Source organism: Piliocolobus tephrosceles, chromosome 6 (genome assembly GCF_002776525.5).
Source record: "Piliocolobus tephrosceles isolate RC106 chromosome 6, ASM277652v3, whole genome shotgun sequence".
Taxonomy (NCBI): Eukaryota; Metazoa; Chordata; class Mammalia; order Primates; family Cercopithecidae; genus Piliocolobus; species Piliocolobus tephrosceles.
Genome location: NC_045439.1, coordinates 9344152 through 9355476, shown reverse-complemented (window position 1 = coordinate 9355476; position 11325 = coordinate 9344152). Strand labels below are relative to the sequence as shown.

The 11325-nt window shown below is 45.8% G+C and overlaps 1 long non-coding RNA gene across 1 annotated transcript in view; it reads left to right on the top strand.

Annotated features, from left to right (window-relative positions):
* LOC111538281 overlaps nucleotides 1-11325 on the top strand; it is a 69927-nt gene that overhangs the window by 39996 nt on the left and 18606 nt on the right. Inside the window, exon 3 of the long non-coding RNA XR_002730289.2 lies at nucleotides 10236-10445. This is a non-coding gene — a long non-coding RNA (uncharacterized LOC111538281). The remainder of the gene's footprint in view (nucleotides 1-10235; nucleotides 10446-11325) is intronic.

Sequence of the window (11325 nt, the reverse complement as noted above, 5' to 3'; positions counted from 1 at the left end):
TCTGTCTGTCTGTCTATCTATCTATCTATCTATCTATCTATCTATCTATCTATCTATCTTCTACCTGCCTATCTATCTCAGTCTCCCAAAGTGCTGGGATTACAGGCATGAGTCATCGTGCCCCACTCTATCTATTTATCTGTCTGTCTATCTATCTATCTATCTATCTATCTATCTATCTATCTATCTATCAATCATCTATCGATCTTTAATTTTAAAATGTGCTGCTCAGTGACACCCACAGGTCTGGATACCAGTGGTGTAGGCATCTCAGGGAGGTTCCATGAATTAGAGGCTTCAAATGCATTTCGGGGCTACTGATCAGCCACAGCTCAGGCATCCCAGGTGCATTCGTGGTTCTGGCTCTGCCCCTTTCTGCTGGGTTTGCAGGTGGCTGCCCTCCTCTGAGCTTCCTTTTACTCCTCTGTGAACTAGACTTCATGAGGCCAACTCCAACGTGTGTCAGGCTGGGGTAAGTTAGAGAGAAGGAAGGGCCAGTATGGGGTCTGGCACACTAAGGGTACCCAACCAGTGGGGCTTGGCTTCATCCATTTACTTAACCAAGCCCATGGACCACCTACTGTATACCACCCCTGGGAATACACTGGGGTGTATTCACTGGGAAAATGCAGTGAACATGTACAGTCCCAGGTTTTCAACCCAGCAGGGGTCCTGATAAACTCACGACTGACCTCCTCTCTGTTGAGGGTGAGCAGGGGGCTTCTGGAGGAGGGTGGCAGGGTGTCACAGGAGCACATGGAGATGGGCGGAGGAGTAGCTTCTCACCCGGCTTGGGTGTGGGTGGAAGTGGGTGGGGGCTGGCTGCTGGGGAAAACTTTCTGGCTCTTCATGGGAGCTGCTCAGAGGGCTAGAGGCATAGATTCCTGGGAGCCTGGGAATTGAAAACAGAAACATGTGACAGAATGTCAGTGCTTGTTTGGAGATCTCACTGTCTCTGAGGGTCATACCCACAGGTATGACCTGCATTGAGAACGTCTGTCCTGGGTATGAACTCTTTTCTCAGATGCGATTTTGTTGGAGCTGTACAAGAGGCCCACGGATTGATGTGATTATCTCCATGACAGAAGATTTGGAGATGAGGAAGGATGGCATGACTGGCCTATGGCCACCTGGCTGGTCAACGGCAATGTGACCCAGGACTTTGGATCACATTTCACCAGCTCTCCGAAAGCATCTCACTCCAGACTCTCCAGATGCATCGTTTGCCACATGCATAGCTGCCCTCTCCTTGTTTCCTCTGACATCAATTGTCTTTCAAAAGCTGCGTCATTTCCTTCAGCCATTGGCCCAAGTGACTCAAGGGGACATGGAGCTCCAGTGGGAGATGGAGGATTTTGTGCCCAGCTCTATCCCGTCTGTGGCCTCAGGCTTGCTTGGTCTCTGCCATCATGAGATGGACATTGGTCTGGGTGCCCCCTTTCCTCTCTCCTTCCAGCTTCTTGGCGGGGGGCACCTGATGGAAAGCTCTGTTGCATGGGGCCTTAGGAAAAGTGGGACATGCGGTTGTTCACGGTGCTGGAGAGGCCAGCATCTGGGGGAAATTCATTATTTATATGCTGCTGTGGGAGTTCCTGGTTATGTTTTTCTCAAGTGGAAACATTTGATAAAAAGCCCAACAAATCAGAAAAAGTACTTAACTTAGAAATAAAAAAAGAAATAAAATTTAGCATCTGAAGTTGGACACTGATTGATGTTCTGGGTTAAACCTCTTTGAACTAGGGAACAGGCAACTCGCAGAGCCATCCGACGTAGACTTATATTTAAACGAGCGTTGCCCTGTTTTCATCCTGTTGTTGGGTGTACAGGGTCTTTTTTTTAAGGATATAAATTCCAGCCATGTTTTGTGTGAAGGGTCTCCGTGCATACTGACATTGTGAGTGTCAGCTCCAGATCACTTTAATCAGAGAGTGGATATGCATGATAAAACGGATAAGGGACTTTAATCAAAAAATCCGCTGGCCTGGAAACGTGACGCACTCCGCCAAACACACTTCATCCCACTTTTCTTGTGCCACTGCCAAGATTCTATTTCATGAATATGCATTGGACATGATATTACATTAAAATGTGACATTGGTGTATGGTGTGGAGGATTTAGAATTACCCCCAAATATGTATGTATATATCTGTGTACACACACACACATACATACACACAATGCATGTGCACATACATATGTGAATCTCTCTCTCTCTCTATATATATATATACACTTTTTCAACGTTTGTGTCAATTGGACATTAATGTGGCAATATGAGTTTTTTCTTCCTGAAGCTTATTTGGGAGCTGAATATTGGATTAATAACCTGTATCATCCCTGTAAGAAACTAATAGCAATAGTAGGCAGGGGTTTTATTTAAACTCTACCCAGGAATGCCCTATCCAGTTTTCGGCAAGGGTCATATCTTTCCTTACAAAATGCTCATTTGTGAGAGAGGGCACCAGTGGGGATTTTGTATGTGTGTATATGTGTGTGTGTTTTATATTTCAAGGCATTAATTCTAGATGCAGTGAATGAGAGCGCTGTGTGCCTTTCCCGATTTCAGCCTCATTGCATGTCTCTTAGAAACAGGGGTAGGAGACCCCGGTGCAAATGGACATGGCTCCTTTCCTGAGAAGCAACTTTGGGGCTCACTTTTGCATGCTTTGGACTTCCACGGAGTTCAGCATATCTGCTGCTTTCAGTCCCTTCCTCTCCTCTCTGCCTGCTGGGTTTTTTCCTCCATCTAGACAGAGGCTGCAAATTTTGAGAATTTATCGGAAATCATATCATGCCATGCAAAGCAAACGACTTGCAAAGTAAAGGTGCACTGCGCAGATTAAAGATGAATGTATTGTCAGATCTTGTTTGATATCTTGCAGAGTCTCTCCCGTGGAAAAATTCCGGGTGGCGTTTGGCAAGCACAGATTCATCTGCAAGGAATCAGATGCTGAATGGCTCTATAATGCTATTTGCATAGAAATAGGCTGGAGTTTTGACTCCCCACAGGGCTGGGTGTCTCTTGGTTTCCCAGGGGCATTGGTGGCAAATGGGTAGTGCTTGTACCTGCCATGCATTTGGGCTGTAAAGACAATTGCCTACATTGTGGGACTTTTCTGGGTGATAGTCAGAGTTTCCCGGTTTTTAAAACTACTTCTTTCAGCTGCTTAAAATCTCTTTTACAAAGAATAAAACTGGGAGTTGTATGGTGGGTTGAATAGGATTCCCCCCACCCCAATTCACGTCCACCCAGAATCTCAGAATGTGACTGTACTTGGAAATAGGGTTATAGCAGATGTAATTAGCTAAGAACCTGCAGATAAAATAATCCTGGATTTAGGGTTAGCCCTAAATCCAATGACTGGTGTCCTTATAGGAAGAGAGGACACAGAGACACACAGGGAGAAGACAGCCTTGGGAAGATGGGGTCAGCAACTGGCGTGAGGCTACCCGGGAATGTCTGGAGTCACCAGGAACTGGAAGAAGCAAGGAAGGATCCTGTCCTAGCGCCCTTGGAGGGAGTGTGGCCCTGCCAATAGCTTGATTTTGGTCTTTTAGCCTTTAGAAATATAAAAGAATAATTTCTGTTGTCTTCAGTCACCTGGTTTGTGATAGTTTGTTACGGCAGCCACAGGAATTGAATGCAAGTTGGGTCGTGAAAAGGGTTACTGAAGGCCCCTCAAACATTCTTCCATGTCAATCCCTACTCGGCTGCGTGATTTGAATTTTGTTTATTTCATCTGCAAATCAGGTTCATAGTACCTATGGCATAAAGTTGTTCAACATAACCACCTTTATTTCAGGACTCACGAGGTGAGCTCACAGAAGGGAGAAGACACAGGCCTTAGACAAGCAAAGGCCAGGCAGGGTGGTGGTGGAGAAGGCAGAAGTGGAGCTCCAACCCTACTCAGGGCTGTTACGCCCGAAGAGGAGACACCTGAGGTCAGAGCCTGGAGCCTGGGAACGAGGTGCCACCCCCAGAATACACAACTCACCCCTGCGTGGGCTTTCAGAGAGCCAGAGTGGCAGGAGCTCAGAGCGGAAGGGTTTTGAAGGACGAGGACACAAGGCCAAGGGTCCCCATCTGTGACTGGTCACAGCTCCCTGTCTGGCTGGTGTGGCTCTGCAGAAACCTCTGAGACTGGTCATTTCAAACATACCATTTTCCTTCCGGATCAACAGCGTTAAAACACAAATATTGTATCTCATGATACATTGAGAGAATGAACATGTCATCCTCAAACAAAAAGGTGTTGAATCCCAAAAGTCACGGAAACGGAAGGACCCTTTAGGATGACCATGGGGTCACATCCACAGCAAGGGTTTGGGGTGTTCACGGCTGGATAACCCTTAGCTGGGCCTCCATCTCTCAGAGCCTCGCTTTTGTAATTTGAACAATGTGGGCAAAATTATCATATAAGCAACATTCAGGGCTGCTGGGGAGGCCGAATGAAGTGAGAGGATCGTGTGAATAGTCTATAAACTATGAAGCTTTATATGATACTAATATTGACTAATATTGCTGTACTTTAGGAGCAATTTCCCTTTCTTCTCTCTCTCATTATTTCTTCCCTCTCTTTTCTGCCTTTTTCTCTGTCTTTTCCTCTCTTCCTCTACCCTTCATCTCCTTCCTCCTTCCCTCTTTTTCTGCCTCTTTCCCTCCATTTCTTCTTCTTCTTTCTCTTTCTTTTTCTGACACAAGCTGTGTGCTGTTATGAGGGTTGAATAGGGTGCACCTTTTGTAGACAAAGGCATACACTGTTATGCTGGAGAAAGGCGTTTGAGGCTATGAGTCCTGGAAAAGTTTCTTTGATAACGAATAGGGATGTATTGATTTGGAAGCGCTTCCTCTGTTGCCAACATTTCCAAATTGCTTCTCTACAAAACTAAAATTTAGCAATGTTGGATCCTTCGGGGTGACCCAGTGGCTTCTGATGACATCAGGATGACTGACAGATCAGTGCTGTTTCCATCCAGGACCTTGAGAAGAAAGCCTTGGAGTTGCCTTCAAACATGGAGAGTTGCGAATTGCAATTTGAGACATGTTGGAATGTGGGAATGTTTCTCTCTGGCAGGGACTGAATTTTTAAGGAATTCTCTATTTGGTCCCCAAATTGCTGTTTCTGATGAGCTTCAACAACATCCTGAATCCAAGCAAGATATATATTGTGACATCTCAAAAGCTCAATTGCAGCTCCTGAGGGCTGTGATAGCCTGATGCAGGAGGGAGGGTGTCTGAGCCACCCGCATGGGTGAGAGCTGAGTTGGAGAGACAACGTGGTGCCACGAAGAGAGCCTTGGGCAAGCGAGAGGACGTCTGTCTGTCCAGGCCCTGCTGGTCACATGTTGTTCCATCTTGCCAAGCCACATCCTTCTCTGGAACTCAGTTTTCCCAGCCACAAGATGGGTCTGAACCCACATGGTAGGGAATTTGTGAGGATCCAAAGGGACTATTTCTTTTTTCTTCTTTGTTTTTTTAGAGACTTGCTGTGTTGTCCAGGTTGGAGTGCAGTGGAACAATCTTGACTCACTACAACCTCTGCCTCTCCGGTTTAAGTGATTCTCATGCCTCAGCCTCCCTCCCAAGTAGCTGGGATTACAGGCAGACGGCACCACGCCCAGCTAATTTTTGTATTTTTAGTAGAGACGGGATTTCACCATGTTGGCCAGGCTGGTCTTGAACTCCTGGACTCAGGCAATCTGCCTGCCTTGGCCTCCCAAAGTGTTGGGATTACAGGCATGAGCCACCACGCCGGCCCAAAGGGACTATTTTTAAGCAAAATACTTAGACAACTGTAGAGGGATGGCAAATACCAATGCGATTTTCTACCATTCCCCAAATAGTCCAGACACATATCCATTTAGTAATAAAAACAGCAGTGTTTTCAAGGAAGTTCCTACCATCTTAAATAAATAATTTCCTTGGAAAAGCTCCACATGCCCTAATTTTAGGTCAGGAGGCTAGCCTGATGACGGGGCTTTGGTGGTAACAGCTGGCAAAGAGGCGGGACTGTGTCAGTGTGTGGTGCCTGGCAGGTGAAATGACCCTTATTTTCCAAGTGTGGCTACCTGGTTCTTAGCTTTGTGAACTCTACAAAGCATCTGGAGTGCCATTAACAAGGAGGCTGCCCACACAAAGGCGGGGCGGTTCTTCTCATTTGCGCCGCCGTTATCCCGCAGATCCCAATCTCCAAACCCTGTCACCCAGGAGTAGGGGCGGAGGAAGAAAATGCCGCGTGTGTTTCTGACATGCTTGGTGATCATGAATCCTTTTGCATTTGCTTATGTCATGTTGACGCCTCACGTTGGGTTACACTGTGTCATGTTTCATTATTCTGGAATTCATAAGACATAGTAGAATACTGGCAGGACTTTGGGAATTAGGGGGAAAAAAAAACCAACTCGCAACCCCACACCTCCAGTATATTTTTCTTATCTGTTCCCCGCTGCGGTTTCAGTTAGAGAGCTCCTCCTGTGACTTTGTGTTATTAATTAGGAGGGTTGGTTATCTGTGAGAAGCAGATATTTCTTCGATACAGGCGGCACACAGTGTGTGAACGGGGCGTCTGGGGACTCGCCGTACTTGAAGACATAGAAGCATATTTGAAAGTTGCATTATGTGGGGAGGACAAATGCATCTAAAAATAACTCCCTAGTCTGATTCTTTTTCTCCCACTTCCTGGACGGTAGTTATACATTTTGACTCTGGCTTTTCTACACGTTGGGGTCCTCTAGACGTAGGCATGACGCTGACTTTTCTCCTTTCCTGCCTCGACCACAGAGAAGTTTTTCTTTTCCTTTTTTTAAAAAAATATTTTATTGTGATAAGAACGGTTACCATGAGATCCACCATCTTTTTCTTTTTAGCTTCTATTTTACATTCAGGGTATATGTGCAGGTTTGTTACACAGGTAAACTTGTGTCATGGGGGTTTGTTGTAAGGATTATCTCATCACCCAGGTATTAAGCTTGTACCCATTGATTATTTTTCCTGATCCTCTCCTTCCTCCACCCTCTACCCTCCAAAAGTTTCCAGTGTGTGTTGTTCCCTTCTATGTGTCCCTGTGTTCTTGAGATGTACCTTCTTAACAAATTTTAAGCGTCCAGTGCAGTATTGTTATCTACAAGTGTAAGGCTGAACAACAGATCTCTAGAACTCACTCATTTTTCATAACTGAAACTTTGTACTAATTGAGAGCAATGCCGCTTTTCCCCTCCCTCAGACCCTGGCATCACATTCTATTCTTTTCTTCTAGGAGTTTGATTTTTTAAATATCTCATATAAGTGGAATCATGCAGTGTTTGTCCTTTGTTAACATCAAGTCCTCAAGGTTCATTTATGGTGAAACATATGGCTGGATTTCCTTCTTTTTAGAGGCTGAATAATATTTCATTGTGTGTATATATCGCTTTCTTTTTTTTTTTTAAATAAGTAAAGGTCTCGCTCTGTGGCCCAGGCTGGGGTGCAGTGGTGCAATCATGCCTCACTGCAGCCTCAACCTCCTGGGTCCAAGCGATCCTCCCATCTCAGCCTCCTGAGTAGCTGAGACCACAGGCATGTGCCACCAGGCCTGGCTAATATTTTTATTTTTGTCAAGATAGGGTCTCCCTATGTTGCCCAGACTGGTCTCCAATTCCTGGGCTCAAATGATCCTCCCAACTTGGCCTCCTAAAGGGCTGGGATGACAGGTATGAGCCGCCATACTGGCCCTGCATTTTCTTTATCCATTTATCCATCAGTGGACATTTAGATGGTTTCCATATTTTGGCTACTGTAAATAGTGCCACAGTGAAAATGGGAGTGCAGAGATCCCTTCGAGATCCTAATTTCAAATCTTTTCAATATATACCCAGAAGTGGGATTGCTGGATCAGGTAGTAGTGCTATTTTTAATTTTTGAGGAATCTCTGTACTGTTTTACACAGTGGGTAAGCCACCTTTTTTAGAGAAGAGAAAATGAACAGCACAGAGATTTCTCCCTGTGCAAGGCTAGCAGGAGGTTTTGGTCAGATGCTGTCAGGGACCACAGGTAGAATGCTGCTATCTGTTGATCCATGCCTGTAAGCCCTCGGCCGTCTGAGGTCTGGGGTCAGATTTCAGGTAGCCCATTCATTGTTCCCTTATTGAAAACAATGGCAAGGGCACATGCTCTTTAAGGTAATCAGTGACCTTATGCCAATGGACTCATCTGTAGGAACAACCGGTTCACTAGCGTGGAAAGAGCTGGTTGGTGCTGGTCAAGGGTTGGGTTTCAGGAAGACAGTAGAGGAGAGTTATTTATGGGTTTGTTATATCAACCCCACTAACTATTGGCTCCAGTCAGCACTGATTATTGATTTTGTCCACACGACCCACTGTCCAGAGAAACTCAGAGCCCTGTGCATGTTACTCTGTCTCAGGCTGTTTTGAGGTTCTGCAGTGGTTGTTCCTGTGTGTTGTGGTTTCTGGGCAGAGTGCTGCCCCTTTGTGGGTCACTGGACAGCAGGGCTCAGTGTCGCTCAGGCCTGGTTCATTCCTCACTTCTTCTCCAGGAGGAGGTTTTTGGAGGAGGCATTGATCCTTCTCCACAGATGCCTAACCCAAATGGCAGGTCCTGCGACATCGCCGGTGCTGGGTCCCCTGACAGAGCAGCTGGACTCTGCAGGGGAGGCTCCAGACCTTTGCTTCTCATGTCCCTTCCTAAGTCTAAGATGGATGCGTGAGCAGAGGATGGCCTGCCTGCTTTCCCCATCCAGGTGCAGGAGAGCAGAGTTAGAACAGGTTAGAAAAACCCAGCATGTCCAGCTTTGGTCTGCTTAGCCCCTGACAAGTAGAAATACCAGAGGGAAGCGTGTGCACGCACACTGGCCATGACGACAGAGGAACTCTACCAGCTGGTAAAGCTCAGACCAGGGGCGTCTTGGGGTCTGACTTAGCACATTAGCCACTTCCCTTCCTTTGATGCCTGGCAGTGGTCTGGAAACGGGCCAAGAGAAAAAAGGAGCTTTAGAAGAGAAAGTAGAAGTTTTCTCTCTAACATTGATACAGTTGCTAGATTGAGCGAATAAAAATACAGGATACTTGGTTAAATGTGAATTCCCATTGTAGTTATTGGGGACATGGTTGTGCTAAAAACATGCTTGTTTATCTGAAATTCAAACCTAACTGGGCATCCTGTATGTTATCTGGCAACCCTCATTGGCGTATGTTTTGTTTCCTGCTGTCACCTAGCATTGTCAACACTATTCGTGCTGCCTGGAGGTGGGTATGACTGGAGAGGTTGGCGGTGGGCAGGGCTAAGTTGTGGGGAGTGGTGAAGTGGAACGATACCAAGAAATTGTCTGCTCAAATATTACTAATTCTTGGGAACTTCCAGAGCAACATGGTGCACACTGCCTATATTGGTCCCTGAAAGGGAGAAAGACACTTTTTTAGTCACCTGTGCTGGTGTCATCACATGCGGCCTGAGATCACTGAGGGGGAAGTTCTCCAAAATGTGCAAAGTGTAGGTGAGTTTGCCGCACTGCCTTTGTGATCCAGATTCCTGCACCAGTTCACATGAAACTGAAATGGAGACGATGGTAATTTCTGGGTGAAGAATACATGAGGAAAGAGACACAATTAAAGTGAGTGATGTGTCTGTGTGTTTTTTGGTTTCAATCTTGAATGCTTTGGACTTTCCCTCCATCAATCCTAGAAGGCACTTGGGCGATTGTGTGAAAGCAGGGGGTCCTTGGGTGAAAGACTCGGCTCCTTACTGACTAGTTGTGGGATATTTGGGATGTTACCTCACCTTCTTTAGCCTCAGTGTGTCCTTCTGTAAAATGAAGTTGAGAAAGGTATGATTATTGATAAGGTCAAAAAGATAATGAATATAAGGCATAGCCTGGTGCTTAGTAGGACTTCAATGGCGATCATTATTGTTATTCAAAAAATGTGTGTCCCAGTCATCATCAATCCGCCAGCCAGCATGCACAGAGTTTGGTATGATTAGGAGCACTTACCAGTACACATATTTCCCTCCTAAGTGGAAGGCTATTTCATGGTGAATAAATATTGTATTGATAGCATTAATAATAAAAAATACAAATGCGACTATAAAGCAGTGTAATGGATGTGACTTCGCAGTGCGGGGATCCAGGTGGATTTGGGGAATCAGTTTGATTTGTGGGGTTTTTATGCTTAGGCAGTCACAATAAATAATAATTATATTAATTGGCTCCCTGATCAGAGTTATAAAAATCATGTTTTGTAGGAATTACATCAAATACACTGGAGTAATGGTTTCGGTGAGAAAAGAGTCTGCCCTGGGGATCAACATGCACAGATGTGACTGTCCCAAGGTTGCTGGGTAGCCTGGAACTTCTTGGTGTAGATTCTCCAGAGTGGGTGCCCTGGCCTTAACTCTGAAAATGACCCTTTTCTAGGCCACACTATGTGTTGCTTCAACAGCACCAAACCCAAGGTAAGTACAGATCGACCCCTTGAGCTGCCCCGACCCACTGGGTCTCAGAGCCTGGAGAAAGTAAAGATATCATGTTCTCCTGGAGAAATTGAGGCCCCCAGTTTGGGAGTGATTTTCCTAAGGTCACACAGAGACTAAAGTTAGTCTCTAAAGCTGTCCTGTAATTATTAAACTTGCTGAACTTTCAAAGCAGCTCACTAATATCTTTCTCCCATCTCCCTGGCCATGGGAGACCCTGAACGTGGGGCCCTTCTTCCATGTGTGAAGCACATGACTTGTTACAGAGTGGTTTTTATGGCTGACTCCCAAACTTCTGTTCCACCCAGCTGGTTAGTTGAAGCCACCTGGATTAGTTAGGGCAATTAGTGTGAGCTTCAGGAACAAATAACCCTAAAATTTGAGTGGCTTGACGTAATACCTTTATGTGTCTAGACCAGCATTTGGCCTCTTGTGAAGTGATTCAGTAATTCAGATCTCTACTTCTCTACTGTGCTGTGAGTCCTCTGCCCTCAGCTGCTGATGAAAGTGAGTGTGGAGGACCACACAAGACATTTTATGGACAGGCCTGGAAGCAGCACATTCTATTTATAGAAGCTGGTTACATGGCTCAATTTGAATTGTAAGAGAGGCTGGGAAAGGCAGTCTTCCTGGGTTCTGAAAACGACGCTCTTCTCTTGGAGGGGTAATGGATTAGAAAACATCTACCAAGTTTCTCCTACAGCAGACATGGTCATCCTCCAACCCTGCCAGTGATGGTTTAAGAATGGGGATGAAACCTGGCAATGTGTGTGTAGCCCATCCCTGGCCAATGCGTCTGGAGCTGATGACAGCTGGGGCTCATAAGAGAGGCTCTCTCATGCTTAAGGAGATGATGGGCCCA